This window comes from Rhea americana, unplaced genomic scaffold, assembly GCF_003343005.1.
Source record: "Rhea americana isolate MKP2758 unplaced genomic scaffold, rheAme1 scaffold_69, whole genome shotgun sequence".
In the NCBI taxonomy this organism is placed as follows: Eukaryota; Metazoa; Chordata; class Aves; order Rheiformes; family Rheidae; genus Rhea; species Rhea americana.
Genome location: NW_028186856.1, coordinates 2,321,274 through 2,334,517, shown reverse-complemented (window position 1 = coordinate 2,334,517; position 13,244 = coordinate 2,321,274).

Genomic DNA, 13,244 nt, shown 5'->3' with positions numbered 1-13,244 from the left:
TTCCTGAGGCTACAAGACTAAGACTTTATCCACCTGCTTCATGTGTCACCATAGAGGGTATCGAGATGGGAAAGAAGCGTCAATGAAAGAACAACTAAATTTAAGAAAATAAATTATTTTAGGGCTTTGTAGAGAATCTGACGTAAGTAATACTGACATCATCCTCAGTGCAGCAGAAAGACTTTACACTGTACACACTGAGAAGCAGCAAACTAGTAGACAGGAATATACAAAATGAACAGTTTCTTCTCTTGTAGCTTGGTCAGCAAAGAGTTCATCGATTTATTTCTTGCTGCCTGGCCTGGAAAGACAGAATAGGACAAATTTCTTCCTTACCCCAACAGTAATGCAATGAACTGATAGATTTTATTTTTGATGTTTCATATGTGTTTTTAAGGAGGTTTTGTTGGTCCTAKATCTCCTCTAAGTTTTTCTCATTCCTTACATTTCTGCTGCAGAAGCTCTCTGTAGTTTGAAGACTAAAAAAAGCARTACAAGGAGATGAAACCAGCACCATGCTATTGTTTGGCTAGTGGTGGTTGTTGAGCATGACAAGTGCATGATAGACATAAAAGATAACATCTTCCATTCTATCACCTCTTTCTTAAGAAAGTGGTTTCAGATCTTAACTCTCTCGTTAAAGACTGGGTTGCCAGAYAAAACCACAGCTTAACAAACTTCTCCAACAAATATTTTGCTTTATGTATYACCAGCCAAACGTTGAAGCTATTTTCAGTGTGATCCAAAAACAAAGCTGTTAGGAGCCCCTCTACTGAAATGTATGAAAACACWTTATATTTTCAAACTTCAGATTTGCTTTCATTACACAACGAATTTTGTATTGGTACAGATTACTAACTAAAGTGCATTTTAAATTGCTAAGAAATTTAGCACCTGCATTTGTAATCTCCAGTGATCATAATTAAAATTCAGTTGTTCAAACTTCCCATATTACTTAACTTTTTCATATTTAACTTTGCAGAAGATTTCAGTTAAGTTACAATTATACCAAGTCATCACTGAACTTTAGTCTATATACCTTGGCAATACAGTTTAGGTATAATGGCTACCTAAAGTCGGGTCAAAAACAATCATAAAGGCAAAAGTAAATGAAATAACCAGCATCCTTTCTCTAYTGATAATTTCCATTCAACAATTCTACTGGTTTTCATGAGTCTATAGGATAAAGAAGAGCAGACTCGAGTCAAAAATTGCAGCTAGTGGATTATTTAGCCTGAAGGCCAGGAACTTTGTTGACCATCTGCCACAGTAGGTGGTGGTGKTGGACACATGTTGCAGACGCATCGGTTTGACTACACACTGTGGACACGGAAGCTGATAAACAAGGGAAATTTTTAATATCTTGAGACATTAGCAYTGATTTCATAAAGCAAATCTTCCARCAACTCAACTGCAGAATCCCTGGTGGCAGCTCAAGAGTACTTTGTACTATGCTTAGAAAACTGTGTTGCTCTAGCAATGCAAAGCAACATTAAATCCAGCTCAACTCAGAAGTTCTATAGATGTTATATTGGTGTTAATACAAATTCAAGTTATACTTAAAAGAATGAAAGTTATAGTTCATATAAGATTTAAAGATAGTATATGTCCTCAGACCAGCAGAATCACAGCAAAACAATCTAATTTAAGACTGTTCAGAGTCAAAACACTTTGAAGTGAAATTAAGGTTATGAATTTATATTAGAAATACAAATAAATCTATTTTAAATAGATTAATAGTTAGTCCAGAACCATTGACTTATGCAGTTCACAATAAAAGCAGGGTAAACAAAGATCTCCAAACTGGTTAAGTAGGGAAATAAACAAGTAAGACAGCCAAAAACTTAAACTCTGGACCATTCATCTATCTTGAAGAACAAGAAAAACATATAGGGGAAAAAAAGTTAAATTGCTGTTCATGTGGGAGGAATCATGAGTGCTGAAACTTTTTAAAACACAATGATATTGTTCTACCAGAGCATCTCTATGGGGCAGAATCAAGATAGCTCGGATGCTATGTCTGTAAATTCCTCTGATCAGATTAGTACTTAAAAAAAAAAAAAAAAAAAAACTGAATTCATCAAGTTTTTTGTGCCTATATGTTTGTTTAAAATTCCCAATTTGAATTCCATATTCAAAAGATGACTGTTCTGTTCTAAAAAGCATCCTATTCATCAGAAAATGTTTTTAAAGCACAGAAACAGAACAGAACAGAAAGCTTGCCTATTATCTTCAAACTGAATTAAACTTCTAGTGAAACAGATAAATACAAGATGAAATCACAGCATTAGCTTCCCCAATTTTTCTGAACATCAGTAATGCTATCCATTTCTGTATGAGATTACTTATTTTGAAGAGCAGAAGGGTGCTAAAAGTTTTATACTGTTCATGGAATGGAATCTTGTAATTATATTAGAATTTGAGTCAGTTCGTAATACAGTTACTCTGCTAATGCAAAATTATACAATTCTAATGTATTAAAAAACTTTTTCTTTCTTTTAAAAGAAATCTAAAGCTTTCAGTCAAAAACTTAACAGCTTCTCTCCTTGGTTTTCTTTAAAAGTCTGTCATTCTTCAGCTCAGAAACATCACTCAGCTGTTTCTTTCTTTGCTACTATGTAGGCAAAGAAGTTTAATTTGCAGTTTGAGTCCTCACTACTTGCAAGAAGCCCACACGAGGACTTTTCCTTTTGTTTCGTTAATAATAGCACCAGACGAGAGATGAGGTGGCCGTCAGAACCGCAAGCAGAGCGCTTTCCCCTGTGCTATTCTGAATGAGGCTCTGCTCAAACTGGGAAAAGCAAGAGAAAGGAGATAAAGATTGAGAAAATGGCAGAGACCAATTAGTCAGCGCAGCCCGCCASAGCAACCGAGCATTAAGAACCGAGAAGCTGTCTTGCTGCCCACTGAGCCACAGAAACAGCAGGTGCACAAACGTATATTTGGGCAAGTAAATCCCAAATGATATTTCCCACAAACAAAATAAAGGGAAGGAAAATACCTTTTGCTCAATATCGTTGAACAAATCCTATCAAAAGAGAAGTGCTGATCACTAATCTGGCATCTGATTAAGATCCAGATACTGAGAATACATGGAGATGAAAAAGACAACCCAGAGAAAGGAATATCTGGAAAAGGATAAATAYTGATACCAAGTAGAGCATTGATGTGCTTGTCCAACTTACTTACATAATGATCTTATCACCTAGCCGTTACCTACCTGCCAAAATAGCTAAAATATCAGTACCCATAAATGTAATAAAGTACTCGTAGCAAAATCCTGCACAGAAAGCCTTCTCACTCCATACTTGCCTTAAACATGCAGGGGAGAGAATAAGTAGAAAATTCTTTTTATAATTTTCTGAGGAAGATTATKGTAGGAGATGGTGGTAGAGAAACAATCAAAAGAAAAGAAAAGAAAATTACATAGCAGTATGTATGTCTACAAAAGCTGCAGTTTCAAAAGTGGGGAACAAAACCCACAGTTGAGTCAATACTTGAAAGGTAACACCCTAGTAAAAGCTGGCTAAACCCATACTTAGATGTATGAGAAATCTGCAAGTGTTGACYTAACTTCTGTGTTTAGCATTCATTAGGCAGATGTTAAAATATTACAGCCAGTAAGTGTGAAGTGTACATAACAAGTGTAAAAAGACAAAAATGATGTGTTCACCAGCAGTAAATACTTTCACTTAAGGAACTAACTTCCGTGGAGTAGTTCTGCAATAGTATAGAAGAGAGATTAATTACTAGTTAATTTGAAAGAGAAAAACTTAAAAAAATTAAAGCATAATAATGGGACTGAAAAACTGCTAGAACAAATAGTGATTTCTCCTTGTGATGATACCTTCAAGACAAAACKGAACAATTTCCTAGAAGATCAGTTATCTGGCTGAAATTCTGTTGGAAATCACATGGCCAGCATCACCCAGAAAGTTAAACAAAATGTTCTAATGGTATCTTAAAATACATGACATGGGTCTTTGAGACTTGTTAGCCATTCTCTTTTCAACAGCCTCAGTGCATATAAAATGCTTGGAGCTTCCTATGCTGCAGCTATAGCAAATCTTATTGTAATACAGAATCTTCAGCACAAGATGAGCAAGTCAAGGAATTAGAAAAAAAAAACAGAAAGCAGCACAGCAGCATAGGATGGTCAATATGAGCTCTTTAACTTACAGATGCTGTTAATGTGGAATACCTTGTATGGAATTGTTCCTCAGCAAAAAGTAAATGAGTGAAATTACCGAACAAATTATTTCATCAAATATTTCTATTAGTTATTCCAACARCTCAAAACCCCCTTGCTTTTCTATGCTCAGTCAGATCAAAAGTTGCCTTTTTTCCACAAAGTTATTAAAAGCTTACTGGACTTGGACTGATCTTCCTTGATCTCTAAACAAAGCCAGTTTTAATCTAGCTTTGACTATCTGAAATGACAATTTAYTCTTGCTACAGCATATATAGGTATSGGTTGACACTGGCATACCAGCTGAGCTCCTTCAGAATTTCTCCCYCCTATTTATCTGGTGCTGATCTGCAAAGTAACAAAGGAGGGAGGCTCTGTAGATGTAGAGGAACTTATCTCCTAGTTCTGGTGGACTCCCCCTTCAGAAGAGTTTTAAGGCAATATGATTGACCCCTGCATATATTCTATGCAGAAAACATACTTGCTTTGGACTCATGCAAGCGAAAGTAAGCTGATTTTATACGAAGTTACTAAAAGAGAGTATAAATGTAGAAAAATCAAAAACCTATTATAAAACTCTTCCTAAAATGTTCCCTCTATGCATTCCCCTGCCTATACATTCTCTACTCCCTACATACACATTCCCCACAGGGAATTCTTAATTTCCAATTCTGCTCAAGCGAAATCATTTGAGTAGGGACTTTGAGGTCTTCTGTATTTAGCATAAGACAAGAATATATTTGCAGAGTATTTTGACTCATTCAAGTGGTAAGAACAGCTGCAGGTGATAAGGAAAGGGAAATAAAATGTAAAAATGTAGGAAAAAAATCAATTTCAAAAGTTTGAAGCTGTTGTTCAATTTATGGATGCTAAATACATCATATGATAGTAACCATTACACAGTTTCAAAGGCTTGCCTTTACTTGGTGCTTTAGTGATTAAAAAGTTGGCCTATTAGGGCCCTAAATGACTCAAACACATGCTATACTACTTCACAGAAGTATGGACTGAGGCTGTTAAAAGAAAGAACATCTTACACCCATGGCTGTCTCTAAAATTAATTTAAACATCAAATAGATGCAAAGAAAAAAACCATACACATACATATTTAAACCACTCTTTCAAAATATCAGGACATCTGTCTTGTAGGAGTTATTGCTCTTGGTGAAAATCCTTACAGCAGAACAGGGACTTTTGATAATTAATTGAGTCAAAATAAGCCTATGTATTACAAACAATACAAAATAAACCCCTTTCTAATATCTGCCTTCTACATTTTGGGCTGTTTTTGTTCTAAAACAACAAGGCATTCCCAAGGTGGTACCCTGTTAAGCTGAAATCTCTCCTGTGACTTTTGATATCATCACAAGTGCATTGATAATGTTATTTCTGGATGCAAAATTTTTCCTAAGCTCACTACAGAAACGTAAAAGTGGTACCTCTCGCAATTAATATAGAATTAAAACATCTCACAAGCACGTTACTAGCATGCAACGGATGTGCACCACTCATGATTAACAGAGTAGAAATTAGTATTCTCACGTGGTGCTTCATTGCGCACTTGCAAGAAATAATACCAAATAATTCAATAAAGCAGTAATTAAAAACCTGCCTTAATTCTCCTGGTACTATGGCAATYGTGCTCCCCCAACCTCACAGCTGAGCACGGAGAACTCAGCTGCCTGCAATGCACTGCAAAGAAACAATCCACCCACCACTGACTCCTGCTGTTTCATAGGGGATCCAATTACTGATATCATTCTGACACTAGAGATTAGCTGATTGCCATTTCAGTGTGCTTACAAAATCTTATGTGTCACAGGAGGCCCTTTACTTGTTTCTGTAAGACAAACAGTATTTTTTCTAAATCTATTAAAAACCCACTAGAATATATTCTCTCTCATGTGTAGCACTTCTGCCCCATCCTGCTGGACTCAAAAGTGAATTCCTCCTCTAAAAATTGCTGTAGAATTGGTGTGTGGTGACAGCAGCAGCACAGATACACTTTTAATTGTGCTGTTCAATTGTGCTTTTCAAAGAGGAGACTTAAAAGGAGCGGGAGCCATGTATGCCGCTGTTCCAGTACTCAGAAAGACTACTGATCTATCGAAAATTCACGATCACAATTAAATTCTTTCTCTAATTAAAAATATTGATAGACTTTGCATTGATCTTTTCTTACTAAATCTGAGAGCATGCTGGAACAAGCATTTGTGAATACAAYGTTTTGATTTCTGCTAAAAGGTGCTTTTTTCATCTTCAATGCTGCAAGTAAAATGACTTAGGACTGCATAACAGTCAATTAAATTCTCAGTTAGCATTCAGCGAAAATGTATGAGTGGGGACTCCAATACTATTTTCCTGTTCCAGTTGTTGAACAGAACTAAAAAAAGAAGAAATGGAAGGATAAACTACAACAAGGCAAATTAATATCTAAGCAAGAAAGGTCAGGTGCCAAGAAAAAAAAGAGGAAGACAGACAATGATGAGCAAGAAACATTTCTGTTTTCTTACATCCAGCATTGACATTCTTACAAGCAGACATCCTAATGACTATGCTGATTATTTAAGTGTCTAGACCATATGAGATACCAAAAATACCTTTTTTAATGCTCCACTGAACTTTACAATCTGTTCTAGAAAACAATGTCTTCATCAGCTAATGTGGCCATACACATTATAATACTTATGTTACATAGGATTTTATGATAACACTTTCTGTAAAGAATAAAAATTCAAATTGATGTGGGAAATGATGGGATGCAATGTAGACTCAGAGTTAAAGGGATTTCTGCAGAAGGGTATTTTGCAACCTCCATTTTAATTGCTTTCATCAGGTCTTCTTTAAACACAAATAGAACTTAAGCTATAAATTTCTACGGTTCTTCTAATTTTATCCTATTACAATATGCATTTTTTTCAAATTAATAGAAAAAGACTTTAATCACCATATGTTTACAAAAAAACTGTGAAATAGCATAAAACAGATTTTGAATATTATTGAATAGGCATGTTGCATTTTTATAAATCAAATCCAAATCTTATTTGGATTCGACTGTTCTCTTGACGCTCTTATTAGGAAAAGAAAGCTATAGAAACTTGCTGGTAAAAAATATATTAAATCTTTATTTTACACCCTAACAAGAATGACATAAGAAATACAATCATAAAACAGTTTAGGGTAAAGAAGTTTTTATCGTCCAGAGCTTCTAACCTCACAGGATCCCAGTGCAACATAAAAATGGACCAGGATTAGCCAGGGTGGAAAGGTATCTCAAGAGGCCATCTCATCCACCCCTTCTCCTTCCAGTTAGAAACACTAAAGTGCCTCTGACAGATATTTGCCTAACTGATCCTGAAAATCTCCAATATAGACGCCACAGCACCTCCAGTCAATCAGCTCCTGTCCTTCACTAACCTTACATTTCAAAAGGTTTCCCTAATATCTAACCTCGATCTCCCTCCCTTCAATTCAAGCCCATTATTTGTGCCCTGTTCCCCAGAGAGATGAAGAGGACAGTTTATTCCTTTCCTCTCTGCAGCAACCTGTCATGTATTTGAACCTATAATCCTAAATCTTCTCTTCAACAGACTAAAGAAACCTCATTCTTTCAAATTCTCTTTTGTTCACATTTTCTAGACTTCTGATCCTCCTTGTTGATTTCCTTTGGACTTCCAATGAAAGAAGTAGCCTAGCCTGGCCTTAAATCAATTGAAGAAGAAAAATCCCCATTAATTTAAAAATTGCATGGTTTTGTCACATGACTTACTTCATTATTAAAATGATACATTTTATATATCCAAAGTATATTTTTTTTCTAATGATATAATAGTATGTATTGGGTTGACATTCTGAGATGCTACTAAAAAAATCAGGTGGCACAAAAATGATCATTTGTGCATACACCTGAACAAAGTTGGTTCCACTAAGCAAGAAGTATCATAGAATGGTAAGGTTGGAAGGGACCTCTGGAGATCATCTAGTCTAACCCTCAGCATAGCCCTGTATGGGGACTGAATCCACAACCTTGGCATTAGCAGCACCATGCTCTAACCAGCTGAGCTAAGCCTGCCTAAGGAGATGACATAGATTTCTCTTTCTCTTTTTACCTCACTTGAGTTAGGTGTCCCGACTCCCACTGCTCTTAGACACTATTGGCTCAACTTGGTACCCATTGCCCCCAAGAGAAGGCCACTACAATAATCTAAATCACCAATATGCAAACGAAGATGTTCCATGTTAGGCACAGGTGAGTTCTATTAAATGTTAAATTACATCATTAGCAAGCCTCTGATATGCATATCCCGCACCAATCTCATGCTCGTTATTACTGATTAGCAATAGTGATTTTTTTCACTGAAGCAATATTATTCCTATTTGATGTTTGCCGTAAGGATTTTCCTATACTGTGTTGCCAGACTGGTGACATTAGCAGATTGTGAGCATCACTGCACATTGTTCCTTACTAGTCAAAGCTACACAGGAAGTCTAAGTAGATGTAATACAAAACAGAAAGATACATAAGAGATAACACTCTCCAGGCAGGTTTGCCATTCTGTGGAACATTTCCAATCGCTTATCAGCCCTAGAGTTGCTATTTGCATTTGGTACTCTGCACTTGAAAGCATTACAGCTGCCTCTGGCAACAAAGGAAATGCAAAACTTGCTGGAAGAAAATAAATAAAATAAAACTCTTTCCTATGGGACAATTCAAAGTCTCACCTCATCATCCTGAGACATCAGGGATTCTGTGTTGTCTCTGTTTTTATTAATAATGCAGCAACAGTCTTTCAACCACTCTTTCTGAAGAGGTGCATTTTCTTTGGAGGCAATATGAGTCATGTGATTACCTCAGTCATCTAGAGTCAAAGGCTAAAAACTGATAGAGGTTCTCACTATCAACTAGCCTATAATTTGGCACCTAGAGAAGCAGTAATAAATGGGTGTTTATCCACTCAGTGGGGAATTTCATTTCACTCTCCACCCCAAAATTCATTACCTGCACAATAGGAACAAGAAACAAAAATTCACAACATAATAAACTATTACAGGCTTACTGCCTATACTGCATCTTAAAATAATTTGCTGTACTCACAGGCTGTAAGCTAACTATAATCCACAACATGAAAAAATAACTTTGTTGACATGCTTATATTGAAATAAATGGTATTTGCATCTCCTAAGAGCAGAGGAGATGCAAATACTGTTTATATATAAAATGTATAAATGTAACAGCATAAAACATTTAGTTAATATTCCTGGTAAACAGTTTCTGCTATTCTCAATATTATTTTCCTTGCTGGAAAAAAAAGAGAAATTACCATTTTTTTCCTTAGGAAAAAAGTAATTTGAATTGCTTTAAATATAAATTTGATCAGTTTCTTCACATAATTGAAAATATTATTTCCTATCTTGTTGAAAAATCTTGTGTGTTCAGTGGTAAAAATAATATGGTAAAATATTGTTCATAATATGGTAAAATGGTAAAATACTGTTTATGCTTCTGCTTGGAAAGCATCTTGCCAGTAACAGAAAGATAAATCCAAAGAAATATTACTTTTAGCTTAATGTGCAGTTAAAAATATGCACAGTAACTTACTCAGCATAGTAAAATGTATTTTGGGGGGGGGGACTCAGAGGATTATTAGGGAAGAACTGAAAATACTTATGAATCAAAGAACTTTGAAAATTGTACACGGTCAAAAGCCTTTCTTGTTTTGTGAAATGTATTATACCATTTAACGACTGAAATAAGAAGAACTAACAAAGTTTCAAGCAAAAGCGCTGCAGTATCTTAATAATTTAGTTTCTAATCAGCGTTATATTTCTTCAAGCATGAAAAGAATAATTATTTTCTTTACATACTGTGGAGGTATTTCAGTATAGAAATCTAACATTATCTAGTCCATTACTGATATCAGTTAAGTAGCTGTGAAGTCATCCTGTGATCCTATGCAACAAAATACAGCAAGAAAGGCAAGTCATCATTAAAGAGCAGCTGAAAAGTCACACAAATTAGTGTACAAAAATTCAAAAGCAGTTAATAAGAACAGCTTGAATGTGATGTTGCTTATGCTTCTATGTTGCTTAAGCCTTGAACGTATTACCTGCCCAAAACTGGGGAAGGAGACCAGGAGACCTCTCCTGCTTGATTTGAAGCAAATGACTCAGTGTTCCTTGATGTCTCAAATTCATTCATCTGTTATAATTAGCTAATTTAATGTGTCTGTTGTTTATTAGACTAAGTGACTCGTCTAATGTTAAACAGACAATACATCCTCACAGCCCAACATATTATTTTTTGTGCTGTCAACACATAAAGAAAACCCTAAGTGAGAAGTACAAAACTTAAAACACTCTCTAGCCTAAGGAAGGGAATTTTGTCTAAAAGAGTATTTGTTTATTTTTAAGCAAATACTAGTTCCCTTTCCTAAAATCTAGTAAGATGATCATTTACAGCAGCTTTTCTTAGTCTGTAAGAAAAGTACTAAAGACCACTAGCAGGAACACACAGCTCCACAAAATTTGTAGTGAAAATTAAGTTCTCACCCCAGAAGATAACAATTATGTGCACAAGGTGCAGAGCTCTCATAAGTCTGGGTGATTTCCAGCTCTGGAMCTTTCCAGTCCTGTTTTAAGGATCAGATTAGCAACAGTCAAATTATTTCACTATTAGATATTGAACTGATGCAATAAAAATGTTAACTAGATGGATCTCTCCATTCATCAGAGGAYAGCGTTCTACACAGCAAAGTTTACAGCTGTTGTCATTCTAGAGCACTAACTCTAACCGCACACGRTTTTCCTCTGCAAAGTTGAGGGCTCCATCAATATCAATCCTTGTATTMCAAAAAGGTGAAGTGGGGAAGTGTTCTGGGGAGAAGAGGAGGAGGTTCTGTGTGTTTGGTTACAACCCACTAGCTTAGAAACCAGAGCTCCTGAACAATACCGGAACCGTCAGAAATCTTTTTCTCCAAATATGAGGCCTGATTTTTATTTATTAGAAATTAATAAATGCTCAACAATAGCATTCCCTCATTGGTGCTCGACTGTACTTCATGTCTGAAATTGGATTAAAAAGTCGGAGAAGCTGAAGRAGATATGAAAAGGTGCAGCAGAGAACAGGAGAGAGTAGAACAGACCAGGCCTAAGCATTTGCTCTTGCTCGCTAGCCAGAGTGCGTGYTCTTGCTCTAAGACTCACAAGTAAGGCTTTTCAGAACATCAATAGRGAGCAGGAAAAAAAGCTTTATTTTTTAAATAATTATTTCACGACATACTAATTAATCATGCTCTGCCACGAGGGAAGGGGAGACAACTTAAGATTTCAAAATCTTCACATTAACTGTATGCCTTAGAAAAGTGTATGCTCTATGGAGGGCAAGCGCTGACATTTATTTTGTATAATAGGGCATGTCTTGAGGGTAATTGTCGCTGGAATATTCTCACCATTCTACATGTCAAACACTAATTTAAAATCAATAACGAGTCACGTTCCCCACATTTTTCACACACCTGTGTTAAATCCTGGAGGGACTTGCTCCACCGTGCGCGGCGCTCTCCTGGGACGCGGGAGCAGACTCCCTGCAGCCATYCTGCGCTGAGCGGCTCAGCACAGAGGGTCGATGGATGGTTGGTTCAGTACGCTCGTGGTACCTGCAGAGTGAAAATGCAACGTGAGAGACAGACAATTTCTGGCAAACTTTGCTGCTCCGTCAGCAAACCCTGAGAAATAGAAAGTATAAAGGTTGTTTTCCACAGTATATATGACAATATATGTGCAACCCCAGTTTGAAATGACACAGTCTGAGTTATTTTGTGACAAGCCTGGTCTTCAGACATGGCAGAAATAAACCCCCAAGAAGAGCTATCATGCCAAATACGCTTAGACTCACAGTAAAGCTTTGACTTGATAGTCCCTTGATTAATTTTTCCCAGAGAGAACATCATAGTTTCCTTTCCAACTTGTTATAAATTAAGCTTCTCTTCACTTTACAGCCAAATTAGGTCTTTAATAGTCTCTACAGTTTACCTTATGCTGAGACATTGCCAAGAATTTCAGACTTAATCAAAAGTCACAATTATGAGGAAAAAAAAAAAAGCTCACTAATATTCTCTGAAAACAAATTGTAGCACATCACCCTTTCTTACCTCCATTCACCCAAAACACTACTTGGGCAATTTCTAAGTGCAAGATTGCCTCTTTCAGAGGGGCTGCTTCCCCAGTGCTCTCCACGTAAGATGTGCATCCCCATAAGTTACTAGCACCTTTCAAACTGAGATGTGCAATGACCTCCACGTGCATTAAAAGGTATTTGAGTGTATAAGGATGCAGTTCTAGTATACTTCTTCTAGATCAGGCAATTGTATACTTAACTATCACAAATAGTTATACATAGAAGACTGATATTTGACTGATATATGATATAGTCAGAAAATTACTGCTGTATCACAGTATATCATAGATATATATCATCTTCAATTGAAATTATATGAGCTATAGCCATTCTCTACTCTTGATTTCTGATGTGCCAAATCACTGCTACTAAATACTGTGATGAAGGGATTTGAAATGCACTTGATCTCCTCTCTGGATCTTGTTCTGCATATTCTGCTTTATGAAGCAAAGTTCAATTATTTCTCTCTTTTTGCTCCACCTGAAGCTTCCAAAACTCGGGGCCAGCAACTTGTTGAGGCACATAGGAGAAAAGCTAATTTCTATGGCACAGGCAGGAATAAAGATCTTAACCATAGTTCCTCTCATAACAGAATGCTTCTCTTACTGCAAAAGATACCACACATAGGTGTCAGTGCCAGGATATTAAATACTAGCTGGTCAAATAAGATCAGTGAGTGGACTATGCAGAGAATCAGCTCTTACATGCTTTACTACTGAAGACATTTAGGCAAATACAATCCCAATATTATGTGAAATCACATATGCAGCAACTTTTACTGCTTTCTCAAGCAATTCACTCTGCTCTCCTGCTAAAACTCAAGGCTGAGAAAACTTATTTTCTCAGGCTTTTTTTTTTTTTTTTTTTTTTTTTTTTTTT